A 15,006-nucleotide genomic window follows, 5' to 3' on the forward strand; every position below is an offset into this window, starting at 1 on the left:
CTAAAATTCTGCTTTCGAGTCACAACTTTAAAGCTTCGCACACAACTCAATTTTGATCAATAATTTACCAAAAGGATACCGAAATGACCGTAATCGAGTTATCTTTCCACATAATCAAACCCCACTGAATTTGGAGTTACAAAGAGAGATTAATTACCGTTTTAGTGAAGGTATGTCCCCCAAAATTCTGCAAAAAATTTGCTTTCGAGTCACAACTTCAAAGCTTCGCATACAACTCAATTTGGATCCATAATTCACCAAACGGCTACCGAAATGACCGTAATCGAGTTATCATTCCACATAATCAAACCCCACTGAATTTGGAGTTACAAAGAGAGATTAATTACCGTTTTAGTGAAGGTATGTCCCCAAAATTCTGCAAAAAATCTGCTTTCGAGTCACAACTTCAAAGCTTCGCATACAACTCAATTTGGATCCATAATTCACCAAATGGCTACCGAAATTACCGTAATCGAGTTAGATTTCCATAGAATCAAACCCCACTAATTTTGGAGTTACAGAGAGAGATTAATTACCGTTTTAGTGAAGGTCTGTCCAATTACTAATTCTGCAGAAATCTACTTGTGATCTTCAAATTCAACATCGTCTACCGAACACATCGTACCTCCAAATTCGACGAAATTGAAATGCCAACAAGGGTAATTTCGTTAGATTTCCATACATGTAAATAGTATTAAAAAATGAGCTACAGGGTGAGAGGAATGACGAGAATACCAGTAGTAGTTTCATACGATAATTAATTTGAATAGACCTTCACTAAAACAGTAATTAATCTCTCTCTGTAACTCCAAATTTAGTGGAGTTTGATTCTGTGGAAAACTAACTCGATTGCGGTCGTTTCGGTACCAGTTTGGTGAATTATTGATCCAAATTGAGTTCTGTGCGTAGCTTTGAACTTGAGGCTCAGAAGCAGATTTTGTGCAAAATTTTGGTGGGGGGGCAAAATCCAACAAATTATAAAATAGGGGGGGTAAAATTCCGCATTTTAAAATAGGTGGGGTAAAATTCCGCATTTTTCAAAATAGGGGGGGTAAAACTGCATTTAAGCCTATAATAAAATGATCTTGAAATTTATAGAATCGATTTTTTCAAAATATAAAAATATTTTTTTCAATCCAAACTTTACAAATTTTAGTTTCTTTATTTATTGGCTCGCATGTACTAATTAGCACGACTCTTTAGAAAATGACTAATATTTAAACACCGTTTATTCTCTTACACATTCAATAGACAGTAAAATTAGTAATTAAACTAGCCGATAAATGTAACATGGACTAAAAGGGTGTTCTTAGTGTTAGATAATAATATTATTAGGGCTTTAAGTATTGGGCTTTATATGTTAGTAGTTTAGTAGTCCATTAGGAATTATTATAAATTATTTTGTAATCCTTATTTTGTTAAGTAATGCTATTATAATATTATTGAAACCCTAGCCGTCACTTTGTGTTTCTCTCTGAACTTTAACATGGTATCTAGAGCAAGGTTCGATCCGCCTTGAACTATTCGTTGCTTCCGCTGCTTGTGTTCCCAAAAGTTTGGGAATAAAATCGTGTTTGGTTTGTGAATTTTGAGTTAAGGTCACTTTACTGATTTTCGTTTGATTTGCTAGAGGGTTATTCATTGGTTCGTTTGGTAGGTACCTCTGATTTGCTTCTCGTCGGTATTGTAGGTGCCTTTTTTGATTTGCTTGCTTTCATTAATGTTTGTGAGGCTTTGAATTATTTGATTATGTGAAGGATGATGTCTACAACTAGGACAAGGAAGTATTTGAATATGTCTGGATTTTTTATTTTTTTTTTTGTTGCTATTTATTCAATTGGTGTTTTGGTTTTGATTTGTTTAATCGGTTCAATTTAGTTAGGTTCCATTTGATTTGATCCTGTTTCGTTAGTTTAGTTTTTTGCGGTTTGTTTTGTTCCGGTTTTGTTTGGTTCTGTCTGGTGAGTTAAGATAGTACTCACAATCTGTCTGTCTGGTGAGCAACAGCTCGCAATCTGTCTGGTTGTCTGGTGAGGGAATACTCACAATTTGAAATTTGAATCCGGTGAGGGAATACTCACATTGAATCCGGTGAGGGAATACTCACATTGAATCCGGTGAGGGAATACTCACAATTTGAAATTTGAATCCGGTGAGGGAATACTCACATTGAATCCGGTGAGGGAATACTCACATTGAATCCGGTGAGGGAATACTCACAATTTGAAATTTGAATCCGGTGAGGGAATACTCACATTGAATCCGGTGAGGGAATACTCACATTGAATCCGGTGAGGGAATACTCACATTGAATCCGGTGAGGGAATACTCACATTGAATCCGGTGAGGGAATACTCACATTGAATCCGGTGAGGGAATACTCACAATTCGAAGTCTGAAATCTGAAGAACTTGAATTTGAAGCTATTAGTTAATTTAGTTTATTTTCGGGTTGATTTGTAACAAGCTCAAAGCTTAGTACGCTTTAGCTTGAGGGGTAGTATTAGAAATAAAATATTTAGTTGTAGTAGTTTGATTTTCGTTTTTTGTTTGACAAACTCTCGATGATTATCTGATAATGCATCGTGAGTTTGAGGGGAAGTGTTAGATAATAATATTATTAGGGCTTTAAGTATTGGGCTTTATATGTTAGTAGTTTAGTAGTCCATTAGGAATTATTATAAATTATTTTGTAATCCTTATTTTGTTAAGTAATGCTATTATAATATTATTGAAACCCTAGCCGTCACTTTGTGTTTCTCTCTGAACTTTAACACTTAGAATATAGTAATTTTAATTTATTTAATGTATTAAATTTATTGAATTAATATATATATATATATATATATATATATATATATATATATATATATATATATATATATATACACACTTTATATTTTTTTAAAGTAATTATATTTCATTTTAAAAATAAAAATTTAATCAACATGGTGTTGGGAGAGTTGCAACACAACTCTCTCCGATAAAAGAATTTGAATTTGAATTTGATTCTTGAAGTCACTTATTTTGAAAGTAACAGAACCCTAATAAAAAATTCAAATACTCCACTACCAACTTGAAGATTTAACTCTCACACTGTGGGTCTGGAGGACATATATTAGCTGAGAACACAGATTAGAGATGAAACATTCTAATCATGGTGGATTAGAACAAGAAGAAAATAAATCACCTTGTTTGTTCCACTGGTTCGTCGGTGGAGATTAATTTTCATTAACGGTGGTTGAAACTTTGTAACAATATTATGGTAATCTAATAAAAAAAATTAATGAGTTAAATATGAAGACATCCGGTGTGTTTGGTTGGAGAGAAAGAAAAAGAAAATAGAAAAAAACCATAGAAACCAATGAATGAATTTCAAAGTTCCCTATTTCTTTCTCTCCAACCAAACAAATGAGTTATTTGCTTTGGTAATAAGGCTTAAAGTCACCTAGTTTCTTCGTAAACTGAGACTATGAGTACATTTTCAATATCTCTATCAGTATCGGTTGGCTAATAACTGTACAGTTCATACAATACAAATATATTATTCTAAATGGTATTTCACTACGTATGCATGATTGGTATGAATGATGAAATGAGTCGTCTAAATAGGGTTATAAAAGGGCAGTTGAGATCTTCTCCATTTCCAATTATTTTCATTTCTTTCATTACTACATAGTTTTGGAAATATAAATGCAAAAGTCTGACATTAAATGAGGTGAAATTACTTTTATGCACCCAAAAATACTCCCTCTGTCTCCGTCCTGATTTATAAGGGAAAAAATGTCTTTTTTTGTCCCAAATTATAAGGGAATTTGTTGAAATTTGACCAATTTAATTTTGAAGTTCCAAAAATACCCCTTGTTATATTTTCCAAAGCAATTAATTACTAAGAGTGAGTAATTGTAGTGCTACAGTACCGATGCATAGAATGCAGTTTAAAGGTCATTGGTAATTTAAAGTTTCATAGAATGAGTTTCATAGTTGCAATTTAAAGGCTTGTTTGTAAGGTCATAGTTTCATAGTTTGCAATTTAAAGTTTCATAGAATGAGTTTGTGGACAATGAAAAATTAGGCCGGTAGTTAATAAGGGTCATTGGCAATGAAATTTTTAAACAAGGCGCCACAAAATTTTTACTTTGTCATTGATGAGTAGAAGTTGATGGGTCATTGGTGCTTTTAAATGGAGTAGTGTACGAGAAGCACTTAGAAATTAGGAGCAAGTTATTAAATTGTTTTGTTTTTTTATGGAGTAAGTTAATAAGGGTATTTTGGAAACAAAATTATGTTTTTTTTTTATAGATTTTAGAATATTAAATGGATTTCTTATTAAGTGTGTTTTTTTTTTTGCCTTATAAATCGGGATGGATGAAATATTTTAAAACTTTGATAATAGAAAAAATAAAAATAATTAAAAATGAAGAGGATCCCAACTCGGGACACTTGTTTGTTTTGTAAAAGAAAAAAGGCACTAGGAAGTGGTCCCATTGCCATAGTAACGAAAATAAAAGACAAGGCAATTTTGTGGACATTTCTCCTAACTTTGCGTCTAAATCCAAAACAAATAAAGATACAAGTGTTGTCGTGGTCAAGCCCATATGGTTTACGCCCTACTTTTGAATCAATGATGACACTAATGTATAACGAAAGTTGATTCATTTAGACCATCTTCAATGGTGTAGTATTTATTAGGTACTTATGGTACTTATTAGGTACTATTATTAGAGTACCATCCATTGGAGTACTTATTAGGTACTACTTCTAAAATAAGAATTCTCTCTCCTCTTAAACCCACCTTATTTTTCATTAAAATATTCTTTTCATGAGCCCACTTTATTTTATATATTCAATTTGAAATAATGGTACAAAAACACAATTTTTTTTGTACATCACAAAAACACAATTTTTGAATTGGCATGCCTCTAAAAAAATTTAATGCCAACCATATAGACATTGGTGCAATATTCGGTAAATAGAACCCAATATAATATGGAGTATTATTTAGCCGATGGTATTTATCCACAATGAGCTGCATTTGTCAAGACAATTCTAATGTCACAAGGAGATAAAAGAAAATTGTTTGTCCAACATCAAGAAGCAGCAAGAAAGGATGTAGAGCGTGCATTTGGAGTGCTTCAATCTCGATTCGCAATTGTATGTGGTCTGGTGCGTAATTGACATATGTATACAATTAAACATATATTATATGCATGCATTATATTGCATAGCATGATTGTGCAGCCCCCAACAATGATGTTTCAACAAGTGACACACATAATGGTCCTCATCCAAATCTCGCACCATACCTTCAAAGAAAAGCACAAATTCAAGATATGCGAGCTCATCTTCAACTTCAACATGATCTTGTCGAGCATATTTGGAAACGTTTTGGGCATAATGATCAACAAAATTAATTGTTTTTAAAATTATGTAATGTTATTTTAAATTATTTTTTAATTATGTAATTCTTAAAATTTGGCAATATTATTTTAAATTAAATTTTGAATTTTAATTATTTTTCGAATTATAAAAAAAATAGTACATACTAATTTTGTATTTTTATCATTCAATCAATTTATATTATAAAATATATAATTAAATAATAAGTTATTGTAATTATGTGAAATTATTGATGAGACCCATTTTAGAACTTTTTAAGAAGTGCTCCATTGGAGGGGTTGAGTACCTATTAGGTACTATTATTAAAAAATAATAAATTAATGATGTGTCAATGTGGGACTCATTTAAGTACTCAAAGTTGGAATGCTCCATTATGGATGCTCTAAAGAGTTGATTTAAATTATGTATAAGAAGTGCGTTTAATTCTTGTGGTGAGAATTTTGTTAGTAGGGAATGTTGGAGAATTCTCAAAATATATTTGAAAAGTTACGATTGTTAGTTTGAAATTCTAATTTACATATTTGAAAACTTTTCAAGGGTTGTATTCCCTTATCATTTGACATAATTTTTTCTATAAATAGAGACATTCGTGAGGCAGAAAAGACACACATCAGAAAATCATGAGTTTCATGAGTCAGAAATTATGCCCAAAATATTTAATACATTTCTTTATTTCTCTAGTGCACGAGAGGAATCGAAGGAACTTTATTTCGTAAACTATCATTGATCGACATGATTGATATAAGTGTGCAATTCATATCATCTTTCCAAAGTATCCTCAAGCAAATTTGTCGGTTAACCCAGTTGCATATGATTTGCATAAACTGGTAGGTGAGAATCGAACCTAAAGCTTAGTGTGATACACACGCTTTAGAATTTATGTGCAATGTTCATCATGTTCTTCATCATCTTCTTCTTCAAGTATTTAGAGCAGACCCCAACACAAGATCTAACAGGTAATTCTTATCTCTTCAAAATTACTAATTTTTTTTTTTCATATCTATAAAAAGTTGCACTTTTCGTTTGTATAGAAAATTTTTTGCATGGAGTTTTCGTCCTTGTTGTAAAATCAACATATTTTTGAATAATTTTTTTGAAAGTTTGTTTAAAATATTATACAAACATGTACAACTCCGAACTGCAATCAGGAAAATTGCTTTTTAGTTCCCATGTTGCTCTTAAACCCCTCAAAAATCCCAAAATACTCCTAATTTTGGACCCAATTTATTTTGGTTCTTACAATCCGAAAAGTCAAAAATTGCATATTCTAGGATCCGAACACGTTTCAGTTCGTTTCGTAAGTACCGAAGTAGTATCCTATGGCTACAACACGCGGTCGAAAATGGCAAAAACCAAGAAAACACATGGTTTCGTAAATTAAGACCCGTACTTGCTTTGTTTCGTATTGTACCTTGCAAAAATGTTGTTTTTCGTTTTTTAGGAACCGAAGTGGTGCGTTCATTATACCAGTGAAAACCACTTCATCACTTTGAAGAAATTTGAATTTTAGGGCTGTGAAGGACGATTTTTAGGGTTTCAATCGCAAACAAAAACGGCTAACAAGGGTTTCATTCATTCCCTTCTATTCGTCTCACTAAATCGCTACAAGAAAAAAGGTTTTGGGTTGAAAATTTCTGTCTGAATCTTTCACTCATACAAGTAAGATTTCAAAATAATCTCCCTCGTCTCTCATTTTCTTGCTTTGGATTATTTTTCGTGATTATGTTTTGAACAAGGGTTTTGAGTAGGTTTTGAATTCCATGAATTTGGGATGTTAATTAAATTTAGGGTATAGGGTTTGTATTTTTAGTTTGGTTTATGTGCACCAAATGTTTGAGAAAATGCTTGAATGAGAGGGAATAACATAATTTTATTTGTACATACATGTTGTAGTGTAGTTCAAGATTGAGTGTGTCTGAACTTTAGTTGAATGTGGGGTCTTTATGTTTGTGATGAAAATAGACTGAATGCGAAGATTTATCATTGAATGCCATGTATACTAGTAGTTTAAATTGTTAGGTAAATTGATTATAGTACATGCTTGATAAAATTGTCTGTAATTTGTCTAGTTAAAAAACTCTAGAATACAATTATATTGTTAGTAGTATCAATCAATTTGGCTTAAATGCATATGAAACTATGGTAGTTGTTTTTTCCACAAATGATGTTTAGATGCACTACACATTTATTATTGAGTCTGAATTGGTGCGAGTGTAAGTCATTGAATGAATCTGTGGAGATGCATCACGTTATCTATATTATAATGTTGTCCTTCTATTATGAACAAGTGTTATATATTCTCTAATTTCCTGTGCTGCAATAAGCTGAGATTTGAAAAGAAGAAGCATGTCAAACTTCCTGATTTCTAGTGTTATATATCGTCATTGCCTCTTATCTTCTTCCTCACACTTGAGTGACTTTTTGGTTTAAGATTGTGAGTTTTTTAGTTTAGTGTCTTGCAAGATTTTGTTGCTTTTTTAGTGCATTTTGTGGAGCAGACTTTGGTCTTATTAATCCTTTTACAAGTATGAACTCTCTCTTTTGTGGTCTTGCACTTTTGCTTAAGATACATACCAAATATTTCTTCCAATTATATAATCATTGGTCTGAGCTAGATACCTTTACAGGCTTCATTTGAATGAGCTTGGATATTCATTTTTCCCTTTCAAGTAGCATAAGTGACAAAAGAGAAGCAATTTCTAGTGAGAATAGGAAATACAATGTAAGTGTTCACTTTGTAGCTGTAAGGGAGGGAATTTTAATTTCAGGGACATATCTTGAAATTCATTTGTTAACATTTCAGTTTGTTGGACATTCATTGATTGTCTCTTATTAATATGAAGTGATGGAATTTGAGTTTGTGTAACTTATATTTATTTGTTTTTAATAAATTCCAGATGCTTCTAGTGCCCCTCACAAAATGAATTCTCCGAGTGGAGACGCTGATGAAGATTGAAGATAGAAGATAAAAGAGATGAAGATGTGAAGAGAGTAAATTTAAAAACTTAGTAGACATGATATGATTTGTTTTTTCTTTTGTAGCTTTTGATATTGTTATGAACTTGTATATTTTTAAATACATTATGATGTTCTTAGGTTCATATTTTTCACTATTTGTAGTTTGACATGCTTGTAAGACTTGTTCCTTTTTCAATATAATTGTGGTTTTCTTTTATTTTGTTCCATAATTATTGTGGGTGTATTAAAAAATAGTGTTTGGAGTATGAAAAAAATATTGGCAAACCTATTCCAACGGCAAAATGTGTGGGTAGATCAAATCAATATGTTTCACTGTGGGTATAGCACCCAGGTTTTGTCCAACCCCTAAAATTACCGTAAGTATAGTCTATTGTGACGGAAAACTTCCGTGGGTATAGCGAATTAAAGTCACTGAAGGTAATATAGCCTATGCCCACGGTTTTTCGATCTTTACCTACGGATGTCTGCCGTAACTATATGTCAAATTTGTTGTAGTCCATTTCGGTAGTTAGGTGCTAAAATGGTTTCAAACTGGTCATGACAGGGGCCCTGGAAGTATTATAGGGGCCTAAAAAGCAATTTTCCTGCAACCAGCTCCATCTGGGCTGGCCTCATGTGAGATACTAAATATTGTGGGCCCATATTCAATCTTTCACTATATGGTCCCCTTCCTATATGTGTTTCTTTATCTTTTTTTTCTTCTCCTTGTTTAGTTACATTCTTGAAGGTGACATATGCATGTATGAATAGATTAAGTCAGTGAGTAAACAAAGTGCTTTTGAGCATCTTTTTCACACGCACTATAAGATTGTTATTTGTAGTTGTAGATCTTGTGTTGTCTTGTATTATTTGTATGTCCCCCCTTACACTCACTTAGCTACTTGCTTGGTGGTATCCACCACCCTTGTTCCCCCCTCACCCATCAGGCCCCAATTTGGTTCTTTTTTCTTTGAAAGAATTTTTGTTACTTTTTAATACTTTTTTTACGGTATTTTTAAGTACTTATAAAAGTACATTTTACTTTACTTCCTTTAATTCCTCTTATTCGATACGTAAATACAAGATACAACAACCTATCTCATATAGAACCTTAAGAGTAAGGTTTGATTTATTGATGAGAGGTTCTGAATTCAATCATCATCCATATTGTAAACACAAAAAATAAAAAGTTAAATTAAAATATATTATTTGTACTAGAATGAGTAATCTTATTTTTTTCCCTCCTTTTATAGTCTTCATATCTTAACTTAATCGGCCTCTATTTGGATGTGCATGCAAGCCCATTGAGTTACATTAATGATCATTTCTCTCCCGACTCCCCTCATTTCTTTTCTACCCTTGAATTTCCGTTTTTGTCCTTGGGGGTACTGCGGTTTATACGAACCGAAGGAATTTGACATGCTGATAAACTTCGGTAACCACTTACCGAAATCTGGGACATTTCGGTTCGCAGGTACCGAAACAAGCTGACGTTCGGTTTCTGTGTACCGAAGATGCTAATGTTCGGTTCGCAGTTACCGAAATGGTCTAATATTTGGCTTCGATGAATATAAACCGAAGTTTTTTGGCAAAAAATTTTCAAGCCGCAAGGGGCAAAATGAGATTTTTGAGGGGTAAAAGAAATGTGGGGGTCGGGAGAGAAATGATCTACATTAATTGCTTTGCATGTGCACGCTCCAAACACGAACCTGGATTGCATGCATTCGTTTTTCGGTGCAGTTGTGCAGTCGGGCTACTTGTAGCCGTCCGATCAAGATCGGACAGTTATAATTTAAAAGCTTATTTATTAACTACATTTATTTAAACCATCCGATCGTGATCGAACGATTATAGAGTGACTGCACCAAAATTTCAACTGCACCTAATCCATTTCCCTCTAAACACACTGATTGTTTGTACAAGATGTGTGGCTGGATCACACATAGCTTGTGTCACTCCTCCATGCAGGATACATGGCAGGCCATGTTACATTCCTCAAGAGGACCAAAACTTTTCCTTAACAAACAGCTTGGTGCTAAACTGAATTATGTAGTTGAGATGACAAAGAGCTTGGTGTGATTGCTTAGGATGGAGTTGAACATGATCTGAGTGGTCAGGTTGAGTTAGGCTTGAGTTGAATATTAATAGTCATGTGTGTTGTGCTAAAAACGAGTTGAATGTTAGAGTTATGCTAGACAGGGGGGCTGAATAGTCAAAGTTGAGCTAAAATAAATAGTTTTTCCTAACTAAGGGTGTTGGAAGGAATGGATTTTTTGAATTCAAAACCTCTTAAATAACGTTCAGTTTTAGGTATCGTTTGATCTAGCTTTTATCAGATGTAGAATTTATTTTAACCATAAGCTCGAAGTAATAACTGTTGGATTTATCTCCTTTTATTTATTTATTAATTTGAATAAGGGATAATTACTGCTAAGTGCACATTGTGGTAATTATCCATTAAGCCTAAATTGTGGTCTTTATTCTTTCCCTAAAATATAGTAACCGCCCATAAAGATAGCGTGGCAGTTATGATTGCACTTAAGATATTTTTGTGATGGACAAAAATTATAAATAGAGTGCAACCCTTGTTTTGGTTCCCTAAGCCTCATATCTCTATTCAGTAACTTACACCATCTAAGGGAGATTGTAAAAGGTTTAGAAGAGCTTAAACATCCTTAAGCAAAGCAAGATCAATACTCAACAGAAACAAGCTAGCAATGGCGGGAGGTATTTCGGCTATTTAAATTCAATTTCGTTTTCGCTGTTTAAGGTTGAATTTCGTTTATGATTTCGTAGAAATTTCTTACATTTGGTATCAGAGCATGTTTACCTCTGCCTTGCAATTTTCGTGTTTTGCTTTGGGTTTTCATGAATCTGTAAAATTTTGTATTTCATATCGATTTTAACCGTTCAGTCAAAGAAATTTTTTAAACCATAAAGAATTAATTCCGGTTCATGTTCTGTGTTTAAATTCTGATTTAGAGTTAAAATCGGTATGAAATCGAAAGCTTTAAAACTCTGAGTTTTGCTTAAATTATTTTTAAAATTTCGATTTCAGATTACGAATGTTTTTGATGCAGTAAAATGTTGAATCATATAGAAACGTTGTTAGATTCACGATTCTGTGTTTAAAACATGAATTTTTGGTGTTAAAATAGTCTGAAATCGTGTTTTGAGTTTCGGGTCGCGTAGGTTGTTCAACCGGGTCAGAACGACCCGTTTGGAGGTTGAAGATGATGATGTTTATTTTAATCAATGCTTTCATTATAATTATTTAGTAACGCATGTTTTGTTTAAACATGATCATGTGTCGTAGCGTTAGATACATTAACCAACCATTCAGACAACGTGGGTTCGATTCCACTCCTCTCCATTTTTGAGAATTTTTTTTTTTTTAATTATGAACAGTGTTGATTAAAATAAAAATCACAAAAGTTTTACCCCGGAGTAGTATCGAACCCGGGACCTGGTTATTGCATCCACTCCGTGAAACCACTAGGCTGCGTTCAGCGTTTTTATATTTAATTGCATTTAAGTTATATTTATTCGAGTTTTAAGTTCTGTAACCATTGGATTTGGACCTATTCCATTCGGTTTTTAATTGCATTCATTTTAATGCACTTGATTGTTATTATTATTATATGGTTAATTTTTGTAACCAACCAGCATTTTTTAATCATGAAAATAATGTGCATTAAAAAATTAATTGGTTACATTTTATGCAATTGAATATTATGAATTAAATGTCAAAATAATTTATATGATTTTATTTGATTAAGGAGTAGCCACAGCATCTTTAATCGAGTGAAATTATATATTAAGAGTTTAAAATCATGTTAGTGACATTGGTTGTAATTGACTATATTGAACGTAGTAAATTTTATCCCACAGGAATTTTTATTATGTTTATGTATGGTTAATTTTAGGATAAAATATTAAATTATATTTTCTAATTTACCCACAGGGATTAGAAAAGGGAACATAATTTGATAGTTTTATCATTAAATTATATGAATCTAATTGAATAAAACTTTAGCCCACAAGTAAGTTTTATGTCACTAGGTTCATAGTTTGAAACATGATTTACATTGGTAAAACATGATACTATTTGTTTGGTAGTCTCAATTTAATTATAAGCATGTAAATTTAATTTTACAGTTATGCAGCCTATAAATTTCTCTCACTTTAAGTGTGAAATTCTCGAACTAAAGGATGAAAATAATAAGGTGTATAAGGAGAGAGTTCTTTTTCATTAAGGATGAATGAATATTTGATTATGCTATTCGGAAAGACGAACCATCTCCTATTATAGAGACTAGCCTTCAGGAAGATGTCGATCTTTATGAAATATGGGAGCGACCTAATCGTCTCAGAATGATGTTCATAAAGACCAACATTTTTTTTGCTAGCATTCGTGGTTGCGTTGATCAGCATAATAATGTTCAAGCATTGCTTAAGGTCATTGATGAACATTTTAAAAACATCAAATAAGACACTTGTTATCACCTTAATTATGAAGTTCTCATCAATGAAGCTCATCATTGTGAAAGGAGTGCGTCAGCACATCATGCGAATGAGGGATATAGCAGCACAACTAAAGACTCTTGAGATTAACATGTCCGAATCTTTCCTTGTGCATTATATTTTTAGCACTCTTCCATCCTCAAATCAGCCGTTCATAATTCCTTGTAACACACATAAGGATAAATGGTCAGTCAATGAACTCTTGACCATGCGTGTTCAAGAAGAAAGAAAGATTGATGATGGAAATGGATAAAGATGTTATAATGACAAATATGGAAAAGAGCAAGACCCTGAAAGGTAAATGAATTTCATTTGTCTGCTTTGAGTCTAATATGGTTGATGTTATTTATAACACATGGTGGATTGATTTTGGTTCTACAATCCATGATTATCGAATACCTTACATTGTATAATCAGCTTAAGAAAAACGCTTCCAAGTGAGCAAGGCATCCATTCAGGAAGTCAAGATGCGTTCACATATAGAGGCTGTTGAAACATGCAATTTAATTTTTTCAGTAGTGGCTTTGTTTTAAATTTGAAAAATACTTTTATTTATATTCCAAGTTTTTCTAGAAAATTAATTTCTATATAATGCTTGAACCATTGGGATAATCCTTTATTTTTATGAAACATGTTTCAGTTTGTTTTATAAATCTAAATTTGTTGGAAATGATGTATTATCCAATGGTCTCTTTTCTCAATTAATTTTTCAAATTGATGTCACTAATAATGTTATGCATGTTCAAGCTAAAACTAAATGATGTGTTATAAATAAGAAATCCTCTATTCTGTGGCACCGAAAATTAAGACATTTCTCCATTCAGAAAATCAAAAGACTAGCGAATGATGAAGTACTTGATACTTTGGATTTCACTAATTTTGAGACTTGTGTAAATTGCATTCAGGGAAAGCAAACTAACACACATAAGAAAGGTGCTAAGAGGAAATCTAAAATATTAGAAATCATACATTCAGATATATGTTTTACGTTCAGACATGGACATATAAGGTCTGGAATACTTCATCTCCTTCATTGATGATTAATCACGATATATGTATGTCTACTTGCTTCATAATAATTATGAAGCGTTGGAAGCCTATAAAGTTTTAAGGCTGAAGTAGAAAATAATGCGAAAAGCAAATTAAGATCGTGAGAAATTATAGAGGTGAAAAATATTATTATAGATATACTGATAATGGACATAGTTAGGAGTATGCGTAGCAACTTCAGACTTTCAACGTCATTGTGGAGCGAAACTCTTAAAACGGTAGTGTATATATTGAACCGTCTTCCAACTAAGGTTGTCCCAAAGACACCTTTTGAGTTATTTAAAGGTTGGATACCGAGTTTGTGTCATATACGCATTTGGGAATGCCCGTCTGAAGTAAGAGTTTACAACTCACAAGAAAAGAAACTAGACCCTATGATTATAGGTAGGTATTTCATTAGATATGCCGAAAAACCTAAAAGGGTATTAAGTTATATTGTCCATCTCATAGCACTAAAATTGTGGAATCAAGAAATGCAAAGTTTCTTGAAGATGACTTGATTAGTGGGAGCAATCAATTCCAGGACATTTGTTCTGATAAAAGTAATATTGATGTTGAACCCGTATTTCAAGTGATCAATTGATTGTTATTTGTATTGCCCCTCAAGCTCAAATGGGTATTAGACAGCCAGTTATTAAAGTTACACAAGCGGCTTATAATAATCTAGTAAATGAAGATGTTCAAGAATTTTTTGAAATTATTGAACAAAATGTTGAACCAACATTATGAAAGATTACTAGAGAAATAAAGTCAACTATAGCTAGTGATTATGTGGTATATTTACAAATGTCGGACTATAATATTGGTGTTAAAAATGATTCTGAAACGTTCTCACTTGGATGTGAAAACTGCATTCTGAATGGAAATCTAGAAGAAAAGGTTTACATGAAATAACCCGAAGGAATTTCTTCTGGTGGTGATGAGCTTTTGGTATGCAAGCTTAAGAAATCCATATATGGACTCAAACAAGCTTCCCTTCGGTGGTATTTGAAATTTTCATGGTGTAATCTCTTCATTTGGATTTGTAGAGAACATTATGGATCAATGTATATACCAGAAGGTCAGTGGGAGTATA

At 32.5% G+C, this 15,006-nt stretch overlaps 1 long non-coding RNA gene across 1 annotated transcript; it reads left to right on the forward strand.

The window, feature by feature from the left end:
* The first annotated feature begins 6,470 nt into the window (after positions 1-6,470).
* On the forward strand, positions 6,471-8,574 carry LOC123909203. The gene is made up of 3 exons (XR_006809849.1): positions 6,471-7,058; positions 8,027-8,121; positions 8,297-8,574. It is a non-coding gene; the product is annotated as an uncharacterized LOC123909203 (long non-coding RNA).
* Positions 8,575-15,006: the final 6,432 nt, after the last annotated feature.

This window comes from Trifolium pratense, linkage group LG2, assembly GCF_020283565.1.
Source record: "Trifolium pratense cultivar HEN17-A07 linkage group LG2, ARS_RC_1.1, whole genome shotgun sequence".
Classification (NCBI taxonomy): Eukaryota; Viridiplantae; Streptophyta; class Magnoliopsida; order Fabales; family Fabaceae; genus Trifolium; species Trifolium pratense.